Source organism: Lynx canadensis, chromosome D1 (assembly GCF_007474595.2).
Source record: "Lynx canadensis isolate LIC74 chromosome D1, mLynCan4.pri.v2, whole genome shotgun sequence".
Lineage (NCBI taxonomy): Eukaryota > Metazoa > Chordata > Mammalia > Carnivora > Felidae > Lynx > Lynx canadensis.
The window spans coordinates 60,299,219-60,312,424 of NC_044312.2; the positions used below are offsets into that span (position 1 = coordinate 60,299,219).

General features: G+C 38.0%; 1 protein-coding gene across 3 annotated transcripts in view; it reads left to right on the forward strand.

Moving 5' to 3' along the window:
- STIM1 (stromal interaction molecule 1) overlaps nt 1-13,206 on the forward strand; it is a 188,126-nt gene that overhangs the window by 134,171 nt on the left and 40,749 nt on the right. The gene's annotated exons all lie outside the window — the stretch shown is intronic.

Genomic DNA, 13,206 nt, shown 5'->3' on the forward strand with positions numbered 1-13,206 from the left:
CTGGAGCCTTCAGCACTCACATCACTCTGCTAACTCATGTTGAACTTATTAAATAAAAACTTTAGTTATTTTTCATGTATAAAATTGTTAAACCAGGACTACCATTTTTTTTCCTGAAACATTTGCTTCAGAGCTGTGAGTGAAAGAGCATATCTAATAGTGTGAAGCTTGACAAGGAAGGGAAAAACAGGGTTTTTGCGTCCTCTCCATCTCTATCTGTGGCTAGAGTGTCCTTTGATACTAACAGGATTGAAAGCGGTCTCTTTGCAGGGTCTCATAAGATAGGTCTTGATGCTAAGAAGGGTTAAACATAAGTGACCATCAGGGCCCTTCCTTTGCAGATGAGGAGACTTAGGCCTAGATTTATAAAGTTACTTGTTCATTGTCATGCATTTAGTACATTGTAAAGCTAGGACTCAGACCTGGACCTTCTGCTCACTGGATCAAGGCTTTTCCATGCCATCTGGGTTGAAAGCGCTGGTCTGGTGGTAGAGAGAAACCAGTTTGGGTAGGAATAAGGCAGTTTTTATTTTTGTTTTTTATTTTTTTTTTTTATTATTTTTTTTTATTATTATTATTTTTTTCTTTCAACGTTTATTTTTGGGACAGAGAGAGACAGAGCATGAACGGGGGAGGGGCAGAGAGAGAGGGAGACACAGAATCGGAAACAGGCTCCAGCCTCTGAGCCATCAGCCCAGAGCCCGACGCGGGGCTCGAACTCACGGACCGCGAGATCGTGACCTGGCTGAAGTCGGACGTTTAACCGACTGCGCCACCCAGGCGCCCCTATTTTTGTTTTAATCTTACCTAGGATTATAGAATTTTAGATCTGGAAGGGATTATCTATAAGGTAGGTTGAGAACATTAAATTTAAAACAAGAAGACCTGGGGGTGCCTGGGTGGCTCAGTCAGTTAAGCTTCCGACTCTTGGTTTCAGCTCAGGTCATAATCTCACAGCTTCGTGGGTTAGAGCCCCACATCGGGCTATGCTCGGACAGTGTGGAATCTGCTTGGGATTTTCTCTCTCTCCCTCTCTCTTTGCCTCTACACCACTTGAGCTGACTCTGTCTCTCTCAAGATAAATAAATAAACTTAAAAAAAAAAAAAAAAGCAAGAAGACCTGGATTCTAGTCCTATTTCTGGCACGGACAGGCTGATACCTCTTATTAACTCTGTGTTTTTATCAATCTAGAAGAAGCTTAAGTTAGCTTTACAGACGGCTTTCTGGAAATCTTTAAAAGCTGAGTTCCTTGTGGGGGCTTTGTTTAATAGCTCCTGAGCAACTCAGGCTGTTTACTGATGAGAAATCAAGCAGTGAAGTGATCTTTGGAATTATACTGGCACTGCCAGGAAAAATCTTCTACTAGTACTGTTTAATTTTAGTTTTCTTCTTTTTCTGTAACAACATAAGGACATGGCGCCTGGGTTTTAAGAGTGGGTTTCATAAGTGGGAACTTGGAATGAAAGATGGCAGGGAGAGCATTCCTGGCCTTCTCAAAGCTCATACACAAGTAGCTGGGAAGGGAAAGTGACCAAGAGAGGGCAGAAACAGGAGTAAATCATAATACTAAAAAGTAGCCAAGACAGTTTTCTGGTAAGAACTTTATTCCTGGACTCAGCAACTATTTGGAACACTTCCAAGCGTGTTCTAAATGACAGGAAGATGGAAGACAATGGAATGAGTTTTGAGGAGTTGGTCCCCATTACTGATGAGCAAGGGATATTCCAGTGCACTGTGATGTAGCTCACAGCTAAGCTGAGAAGTGACATGTATGTATCATTTTAGGGTTTTCTCACTATGTGTCATGCCTGGTGGTTTGACAAGCTAAAAGTAAGAATCTTCATGGGTACTGTTCCTCCCAACAATTTGCTTCATTATTTAGAGCAAGGCCCCTAATCTCTGGAGTGATGATTTCCAGAGCTACAAAAAGCATGTAATACTCTGGCAGTCGCTCAAAGTGGCTGGTCTGAGTTTTGCTAGATGATATAGATATCAGCAGTGTTCATTTGTGTTCAGAACATTAGCTGACTAATGTCAGTACCATCTATGTGATTAGTTGTTAACATTTTCTGACTGATACTGAGAGCCAGTCTTTCCTTCGTGTTGTTTAGATTTTAACAGAAAAGCCTGATAATTGCTACATTAGCCAGTTCTGGACTTCAATAATAAAAACAGCAACAACGAAGAAACTACTCTGATATTTACATGATATTTGATGTGTGCTAGCCACTGTTCTGAATGATTTATATATGTTAATTCATTTCTCACGAAAACCCTTTGAAGTATAAATACTATGATGGTCTGCATTTACAGATGAGGAAAATGAGGCAGAGAGTGTTTGATGAAATAATGTAATGCACTTCTTTCTAACCAGAGTTAGTACAGACTTCACAAATTAAGAGCGTAGTCCTCAGTAAGACTGCTCTCACTTTAGACACCAACCAGCCATAAACCCTGGGTGTTCCCAGCCACCTCTGCTCTGACCGACTGGCTACAAATCACAGTTCCCACTATCCCCTCAGGTTTGGTAATTTACTGCATGACTCACAGAACTCAGGAAAGTGCTGTACTTCTGATTACAATTTTATTAGAATGGATAAAAGTTAGGACCAGCCAAAAGAAGAGACCAATAGGGTGAGGTCTGGGAGGGTCCTGAATTTGGGACTTCTGTGTCTTCTGCCCCTGGAATCAGGACATATCACCCTCCCTAGCACATTAATCATGGATGTGTTTGCTAACCAGAAAGTTCATCTGAGCCTCAGGATCCAGAGGTTTTATTGAGGTCCGATTACATGGGCATGATTGATTGAATCACTGGCTGCATGACGGCTCTTCATCTCGAGCCCCCCTGTTCCTTTCTGATGGTTGGGCTGATAACTCCTGGCCCAAAGCCCCAATCCTCTAGTCAGCTGGTTGGTCTTTCTGGCAAATAGTCCCCATCCAGAGTCATCTCATTAGCTCAAACTCAAGTGTGATCCAAGGAGCCCCACCATGAATAACAAAGATATTCCTATCACCAGGGAAATTGACACCAAATTGACACCAAATTTGAAGTGTCTTTGAAGACAAAGACCACCAAATTCTTTGTTGTACAAAATTAAATAAGAAGGAGCTGAACAAACAGGGCTGAGGAAGGATCAAGAACAAGGGGGAACTCCAGGGATCCCAGCAGCAGGGTCTAGGGGATTGGCTTTTTCTAATTGGCTACTCTTGGATGTCTCCACTTTGTTCATTTTTCATCTAAGTATCTTTGCTCAACAGTGAGATATGGTGGAGGGAAAATCAGATTGGCATAGTTTGTATCACAGACTTATTATGTAAGGTAGTGGTAGTGAGAGCTTAGACTGTGGGGGAGGGGGCAGCAATTTCCAGTCCCTCTAAGGCCCTGTGAGGTAGGGGGGAGTGGTAGTTTTTTTAAAGGAAGGGATGCCAGGTAGATTTTGTAGAATCTTTGAGAAATAGAATTGTTTGCATATTTGAGCTAGGGGAAATAGTAACAGTGTCCTTAGAAGGGTTGCTGGGAGGACTGACCTAAGAGGACTCTCTTCTAAAGCATGGCTTCCATTCTTCTAAACAAAGTACATCATGTCTATTTTTTCTCCCCTTTCCTGGACATGAGATTTTAAAAGATGCTATCTGCCAAACTTAAGGAACAATTTCGTTCTCCATTTGTATAGATCAAAGACATATTAAACTATCAATTTTGATTCTAACTAAAATGATTCCAGCTAAAAGCAAAAGTACTTGGTATTCTAGTGTGACTCTGAACTTTGTCTTGAGAAAATGTTTACTTTCTACTGGAAATGATTTGGAAATAATTCCAAAGAATAATTTAGAAATAATAAACTCACAGATCTCCAGTTCTGTCTGTGCTATTCTTTGCAGGATGGGATTTTTCACAGGAGGCAGTGGAGCAGTACTGGCAAACCAGGAGGCTTTTAGAGAGAAACCCAGCAGAACTGGCCTTTCTCTGTTGATATAGCACAGCAGGGGCAAGTGGCATTGGACTTCTGTCTAAACCATTTCAGAAGTCATATCAGTATAAAAGAGTTGGCATCCCCTTTTTGCTTTTACATAAACCCAGTGAGACATATGTTTCTTCTGTTCCTTTAGCTCTATAAAAATTACTTTGCTAAGTGAATCTTCAAGTCATTTAGTTAACTGCCTTAGCCATTGTTGCTGCATTTTGGGGGAGAAAGATACAATTGGCTTTTTATTTCTCTTGGATTCTTTTAGATACTTTTTTTCCAATAACAAAAAACAATTAGCATCAATGCAGTGATTTAAAACTTATCACAGGCATTTTCTATTTATATTAAGTAGCTGCTTGAGGGTAAACGTTCTTACTTGTATCCCCATTTAATACAGGAGCATCTCTCACCTATTTCTGTTACCAAGTCCTGAGAATTCTATCTCTCTTATATATTTTTTATATGCATCTCCTATGATACTGCCTTAGCTCAACTTCATCTTTTTGAAAGATTTATTGAGTTGTAACTGATAATACAATCAGGTGTAAATATTTAAAGTGTATAATTTTTTAAAGTTTTGACACATGTATTCAGATGGCTATCCTTTATGAGATACATGCTTTGCAAAGATTTTCTCCCAGTCTGTGGCTTATCATTCTTTTAATAGTATCTTTTGAAGAACAGTAAGTTTTAATTTTTCTGAGGTCCAGTGTTTCAATTTATGCTTTTAAGAATTATACTTTTGGTGTCATATGTAAGAAATATTTGCCTAACCCAAGGTCACACAAGCATTTTCTCCCATGTTTTCCTCTAGAAGTTTTATAGTTGCAGGTTTTACATTTAGGCCTCTAATCTGTTCTGTATTAATTTGTGGATGTTAGTGTTAAGTATGAGTCCAAGTCCTTCTTTGTGCTTATGGGTGTCTCAGTTGTTTCTAGAACCATTTGTTGAAAATTCTGTCCTTTCTCCCACCGCATTGCCTGGTCTTTTGTTAAAAACCAGTTGTCCATATAAGTATGGGTTTATTTCTGGTCTTTGTATTCGGATCCACTGATCTATTTGCCTGTCCTTATGTCAATACCATGCAATTTTGATTACTATAGTCTTATAATAACTCTTTTAGTCAGATAGTGTTAGCTCTCCAACTTTGTTTTCTTTTTTCAAGTTGTCCTGGCTGTTTGATCTCGAATCAACTTGTCAATTTCTATAAAAAAAGCCTACTAGGATTTTGACTGGCATTGCATTGAATCTATAGCTCAGTTTGAGAGAACTGACATCTTGACAATATTGAGTTTTCTGATCGATGTATAAGGTATATCTCCCCATGTAGTTAGAATATATATTTTGTAGTTTTCAGTGTACAGGTCTTTCATACCTTTTGTCAGATTTATCTCTAAGTATTTCATAGATTTTGATGGTATTATAAATAGTACTTTTAAAATTGTGGTAAAATATATAAAAAAGTTGACCACATAAATGGTATTTAATTCCTGATTGTTGTTTATATATAGACATATAATTGATTTTTATATATTGGTCTTGTATTCTGCAACCTTGCTAAACTCACTTATTTGTGAGATGCCATCAGAGTTTAAACTGAGATAATCAAGTCTTCTAGTAAAGAAAGTTTTGGTGTTTTCTTTTCCAATCTGGATGCCTTTAAAAAAGTCTTCTTCTTGTCTGATTGCCCTGGTTAGTATCTCCAGTACAGTGTTGGGAGAAGTGGTAAGAGTAGGCATCATTGTCTTGGTTCTGATCTCAAGGAGGAAAGACTCCAGTCTTTCATCATTAAATATAAACATTAAATATAAATATAAACATCATTAAATATAAATATAAACATCATTAAATATAAAATATAAATATAAAATATAAATATATAAATATAAAATGTTTATATAAATATAAACATTTATCAGATTGAGGAAGCTATTACTAATTTGCTGAGAAATTTTTTATCAGGAATGGATATTGGATTTAAAAAAAATTGTTTTTAACGTTTTATTTATTTTTGAGAGAGGGAGAGACAGAGCATGAGCGGGTGAGGGGCAGAGAGAGAGAGGGAGACACAGAATCTGAAACAGGCTCCAGGCTCTGAGCTGTCAGCACAGAGCCCGACGCGGGGCTCGAACTCACGGACCGCGAGATCATAACCTGAGCTGAAGTCGGCCGCTTAACCGACTGAGCCACCCAGGCGCCCCGGATATTGGATTTTTATCAAATGAGTTTTCTGTGTCTATTGAGATGATTGCCTGGTTTTTCTGTTTTTGTTTGCTAAGATGGTGAATTACATTGATTAATTTTTGAATGTTAACCCTGCATCCTTGGGATAAACCCCACTTGGTCATCATCCTTTTACTATATGGTTGGATTCTATTTGTTAAAATTTTATTTCATATTTTTATACCTTTGTTAATGAGGGATATTAGTTTATAGTTTTCTTGTAATATCTTTGTTTTTGGTATCAGGATTATGCTGACCTCATTAAATTAATTGGGAAGTAGTCTTCAATTTTTCAGAAGATTTCATATATAATTGGTATTACTTTTCCTTAAATACTTGGTAGAATTCACTAGTAAAGCCATATGAGCCTGGTGTTGTCTTTGTAGGAAGGTTTTTAATGACAGTGTCAATTTCTTTCATAGGTATAGGACTATTAGGTTATTTACTTCTTCAGTGAGCTTTTGTAGTTTGTGTCTTCAATTTGTCTATTTCATTACATCGTCAAATTTATAGGCATACATTTATTCATAATCTTTTCTTATTATTCTTTTAATATATTGATATACCCAAAGAACCAGTGTTTGGTTTCAAGGATTTTCTCTATTGTTAGCTATTTCATTGATTTTTACTTTGATCTTTATTATTTTCTTTCTTCTGCTTACTTTGGGTTTAACTTGTTCTTTTCTAGTTTGTTAAGGTGGAAACTGAGGTCATTGACTTGAGACCGTTCCTGTTTTCTAATATTGGCATTTAGTACTATAAATTTCCTGTAAGTACTGCTTTAGCAGCATTTCACAAATTCTGGTGTGTTGTGGCTTTTTGCTTTTTCCTAACTGATTTGTAGGTAGCATAGACAGAGTAAAAATACCTAAAATGAAAGCACAACTGGTGGTAAATCCTTATTCTTTTTTTTTTTTTTTTTTGGTCTGATACAGTCTTCAATAACTTGATATCCCTCAATAATGTATTCCAAATTGAGGAATTATTTTGGCCCTGGAAATTCATGCCTCTGAAATCTGTCTTGTATCTTATATTCATCTAGTATTGGCTCTTCACCATGTTAGATGATATGTTTTATTTTTCTTTTTATTCAACTCAAATATTCTATTTACTTTCTATTTCCTTTTTGATATCTTCTTTGATTCATGAGTTTTTTTTTTAGAAGCATGGTATGTAGTTTTCAAATGTTGGGGGATTTTCTAAAGATTTTTCTGTTATTGATTTCCAGTTTAATTCCATTGTGGTTTGAGAACATACTTTGTACGGCTTGAATCCTTTACAGTTTTTTAAAACATTTTATTATGTTTCTGAATATTATATATCTTGGTACATGTTCCATGTGCATTTGGCTGTTGTTGGGTGGAGTGTTCAATAAATGTCAATCAGGCCATGTTGATTGATGGTGTGGTTCATGTCTACTAGATCTTTGCTGATTTTCTGCCTAGTTGCTCCATCAGTTATTGAGGGGGAGTATTTAAATTTTCAACTATAATATTGGATTTGCCTATTTTTTCTTGCAATTAGTTCTGTGAGTTTTTGCTTCATGTATTTTGAAGGTATGTTACTGGGGCGCCTGGGTGGCGCAGTCGGTTAAGCGTCCGACTTCAGCCAGGTCACGATCTCGCGGTCCGTGAGTTCGAGCCCCGCGTCAGGCTCTGGGCTGATGGCTCGGAGCCTGGAGCCTGTTTCCGATTCTGTGTCTCCCTCTCTCTGCCCCTCCCCCGTTCATGCTCTGCCTCTCTCTGTCCCAAAAATAAATAAACATTGAAAAAAAAAATTAAAAAAAAAAATGAAGGTATGTTACTAGGTGCATACAGATTTAGGATTATTTATTTATTTATTTATTTATTTATTTATAATGTTTACTTATTTTTGAGAGAGACAGAATGTGAGTGGGGAAGGGGCAGAGAGAGGGAGACACAGAATCCAAAGTGGGCTCCAGGCTCTGAGCTGTCAGCATAGACCGTGATATGGGGCTTGAACTCACTAACTGTGAGATCATGACCTGAGCTGAAGTCGGACGCTTAACCAACTGAGCCACCCAGGTGCCCCTGTTATTATTTTTTAAAAGTTTATTTATTTAAGGGGTGCCTGGACGACTCAGTCAGTTAAGCATCTGACACTTGATTTTGGCTCAGGTCATGATCTCATGGCTTGTGAGTTTGAGCCCTGCATTGGGCTCTGTGCTGACAGTGAGGAGCCTACTTGGGATCCTCTCTCTCTCTCTCTCTCTCTCTCTCTCTCTCTCTCTCTCTATTTCTCTCTCTCCCTCTGTCTCTGCCCCTCCCTCACTTACCCTGTCTCTGTCTCTCCCAAAATAAGTAAATAAACTTAAAAACAAAAAAACAAAAAAAAAGGAAGAAAGAAAGAAAGAAAGAAAGAAAGAAAGAAAGAAAGAAAGAAAAAAAGAAAGGAAGGAAGGAAGGACTGGTTGGCTCAGTCGGTTGGGCATCCAGCTTTGTCTCAGGTCATGATCTCACGGTTCATGGGTTCAAGCCCCACATTGGGCTGTCTGATGATCGTTCAGAGCCTGTAGCCTGCTTTGGATTCTTTGTCTCCCTCTCATTCTGCCCTTCCCCAACTTGTGCATGTGCGCTCTCTCTCTCTTTCGCTCTCTCTCTCAACAACAAACAAAAAAATTAAAAAAAGAAAAAAGAAATGCATTAAATATAAAAACACAAGTATATTAAAAGTAAATACATGGAAAAAGATACACAAAACTAATAATACTCAAAATAAAGCTATATTTATATCAAAATATCAAAATTATATCAAAATCTGATAGCACATAGCCTGATGTGGGGTTGAACCTATGAGACCGTGAGATCATGACCTGAGCCGATACCGAGTCAGACCCTTACCTGACTGAACCACCCAGGCGCCCCTAAATGCATTTTTTTTTTGTTTAATTTTTTTTTTCAACGTTTTTTTTTTATTTATTTATTTTTGGGACAGAGAGAGACAGAGCATAAACGGGGGAGGGGCAGAGAGAGAGGGAGACACAGAATCGGAAACAGGCTCCAGGCTCCGAGCCATCAGCCCAGAGCCCGATGCGGGGCTCGAACTCACGGACCGCGAGATCGTGACCTGGCTGAAGTCGGACGCTTAACCGATTGCGCCACCCAGGCGCCCCTTCATTTTTTTTTTTTTTAAATTTTTTTTTTTTCAACGTTTATTCATTTTTTTGGGGACAGAGAGAGACAGAGCATGAACGGGGGAGGGGCAGAGAGAGAGGGAGACACAGAATCGGAAACAGCCTCCAGGCTCCGAGCCATCAGCCCAGGGCCCGACATGGGGCTTGAACTCACGGACCGCGAGATCGTGACCTGGCTGAAGTCGGACGCCCAACCGACTGCGCCACCCAGGCGCCCCTCATTTTTTTTTTTTTAATATATGAGATTTCTTGTCAAATTGGTTTCCATAAATGCACTTGTTATAGGCAGTTTATGATTGGGTCTTATATTTTTTGGCAATCTGATAATCGCTGCCTTTTAGTTGGGGTATTTAGGCCATTTACATTTAATGTGGATATTAATATGAGTAGATTTGAGGCTACTATCTTGCTATTTGTTTTCTGATATTTTTCCCTACTGTTTTTTCTTCTCTTTTCTTTTTTTTCTGCCTTATTTTGGGTTAATGAGTAGTTTTTTATAATTCCATTTGATCTTTTTTTTCTTGTTTTAACCCTGTTTTGTTATTTTAGCGGTTGCTTTAGGCGATAAAATATGCATCTTTAATCTTTCATAGTCTTCTTTCTAGGGATGTTATTATTTTATTTGTTATTGAAATATAGTTGACAATATTTCATTAGTTTCAGGTGTATGACATAGTGATTCAACAACTCTATATATTATGTTTTACTCACCATAACTGTAGCTACTATCAGTTACCACACAATGCTATCTGTAACACCATTGATTATATCTCTATGCTGTACCTTTCATCACTGTGACTTATTCATTTCATAACTGGAAGCCTGTCCATCCCACTCCCCTTCACCCATTTTGCTCTTTCTCTAGCCCCCTCTCCTCTGGCAACCAACCACTAGTTTGTTCTCTGTGTTTGTTCTCTGGGTCTGTTTCTGCTTTGTTTGTTTGTCAATTTATATTGTTTTTTTAGATTCCACATATAAGTTAAATCATATGGTATTTATTTTTCTTGAACTTCCTTCACTTAGCATAATACCCTCCAGGTCCATCTGTGTTGTTGCACATGTTAAGATCTCATTCCTCTTTGTGGCTGAGTAGTATTTCAATGTATATATACCACATCTTCTTTATCCGTTCATCTATCAATGGACACTTAGGTTGCTTTCATATCTTGGCTATTGTAAATAATGCTGTAATAAACAGGGGTGCATATATTTTTTCAAGTTAGTGTTTTCATTTTTTTAATGTTTATTTATTTATTTTGAAATAGAGACAGAGAGAGTGAGAGAGAGAGAGAGAGAGAGAGAGCGAGCGAGCATGGGGGGCGGGGGGAGAGGCAGAGAGAAAGAGAGGGAGAGAATCCCAAGCAGGCTCTGTGCTGTTGAGCACATGGGGCTCAATCTTGTGAACTGGGAGGTCATGACCTGAGCTGAAATCAATAGTGGGACACTTAACCAGCTGAGCCACCCAGGCACCCCAGTGTTTTCACTTTCTTTGGATAAATACCTAGTGGCAGAAATACTGGATCATATGGTAATTTTATTTTTAATTTTTTGAGGATCTTCCATACTGCATTCCACAGTGACTGCACCAATATACATTCCCACCAACAGCACATGAGGGTTCTCAAGAGCTATTATTACACCTTGTCACATATAGTGTAAGAACATAACACTAGTGTACTTCCATTTATTCCTAAATCTTAGTTCCACTCTCTGCACTGTGGCCTGGAAATTCTTTCAGAGCCATAACTAGGACAAGTATATCACCTGCCTCATTTGTTTACCATCTCTTAAGGATCAATGTCCATTATAGCCTGATGTCCAGTGTCTTTAAAACCATTGTTTCATATATTTTGTCTTTTATCTTTTTTTGGTTGTTTCAGGAGAGAGGGTGAATTCCATTGTAGTTACTTCATCTTAGCCTGAAGCAGAAACCTCAGCTTAATCACTTTGCTTGGATGCTTTCATACTGTACTTCTTGGCCTGTCTAGCTCTACTGCAGTTTGTCCTTCAATTGGTTCCAGAGGGATCTTTCTAAAGTAAATATCTGACCAGGTCTCTGCTTAAATTTTTCAGTGGCTTCTTATTTTTTATTTTTATTTTTTTAATAGTGAAACAAATATGCCAGAACACCAAATTTCTAGGTGGAAGAAATATTCTTAATTGGAACCTGGACTAATAAAGGTATTGCTAAAGATGTTACAAGTAAATTCCTGTGTAATCACATATGATAATCTTATGTTACTTGGAGGAGATAAATATTGGCTTTTCTATTCATTAGGTAACACTTGAGTTTGTGAAGAATTAGCAGTAAGCTTAGGTTACAACTGCTGTCTCATTTGGGACTTAACAAAATGAGGTACTTGAAAGCTTAGTAGTTGTTGATGAAACAAATTTTTATAGAAAATGCCATTGACTTTTTTTAGTGTTTATCAATGAGATGTTAAATGCTGAAATTAAATGTCCATTTGTAATCTCAACTGAATTATTTCATTTGGGGGGAAAAAGTTCAATATGTATATATAAATAAAAACCTGGTGACCTTTTATATCCTGAGAGTTTCTTTATATTTTAATGCCATGTTTCTCCATCATGCCTTATTCACCTCTGTAGTATTGGCCCCCAAAAGTACTGTTTCCTCCTACAATTTGTGTAAACATACCTTCATTACAAAAAAAAAATAATAATAATAATCAGGGTGCCTAGGAGGCTCAGTTGATTAAGTGTCCAATTCTTGATCTCAGCTCAGGTCATGATCTCATGGTTTATGGGTTTGAGCCATGCATTGGGCTCTACACGGACATCATGGAGCCTGCTTAAGATTCTCTCTTCTTCTCTCTCTGCTTCCTCCTTCAAAATACATAAATAAACTTAAAAGAATTACTTGAAGAAATTACTTAAAAGAATTATACCTTCTATATACCAGGCATTGTGCTAGATTAGTTCAGCATGTCAGGCCCATGCTTATCTCTGTGATCCACTTATTTTCTTCTTTTTTTACCACTCTTCATCACATCTACTCTATAGCTACACTAATTTATTTGCAGTTGGGAGGATATGTCGTTTCTTTTCATCCCATGTTGCTTTCATAGATACTGTTCCCTCTGTCCCTCCCCCTTGTTGATCTGATTAAATCCTATTTGACAAGACTCAATTTAAGTCTTCTTTTTATTTTCTCCTTTTATTCTCTTTATTTTCCATATTCTTTTCATTCTTTCTTTTATTTCAAGATTTTATTTAAATTCAAATTAGCTAATGGATAGCATATAGTATAGTATTGGTTTCAGGAGTAGAATTTAGTGATTCATGACTTACATATAGCACCCAAAGTATACTCTTCTTTAGGAAATCTTCCCTGGAGACCATAGTTTAGGTTAGGTGCTTTCTGTGCTCCCACATCTCCTTACCCTTATCTCATCACAGCATTTAGTACACTAATTGCAATCATCTATTTCCTTGCCTGTTTTCCCACCAGATTGCTTGAGGACATTACCTTATATGATTTTATATCTTAACGCTTTGCACAGGGTCTGGTCCAGCATAGGGATGTGGAAGACAGAAGTTTGTCCTTGGCTCTACCATTGTGAGATCTTACACAAGTTGTTTGGCTCATTCAACATTCCAAAGCCTAGGTTCTCTTACTGCTCTGCAGCCGTGTAGACCGGGTTTGTGCTGGGTAGCCTAGTGGGCTTGTCACATGAGGCCTTGGCCCAAGTGCCAGATTGTCTTTACAGTGATGATTCAGGAGTTGAGGTTGACACCACATCAGAAAACTAAGACCCCTGCCTCCCTCTAGGTGCAGGTGGCAAACTGCTAGTGAGAGCCAGAAGGAAACCACTTAGAGAGACAATGGGCAACAA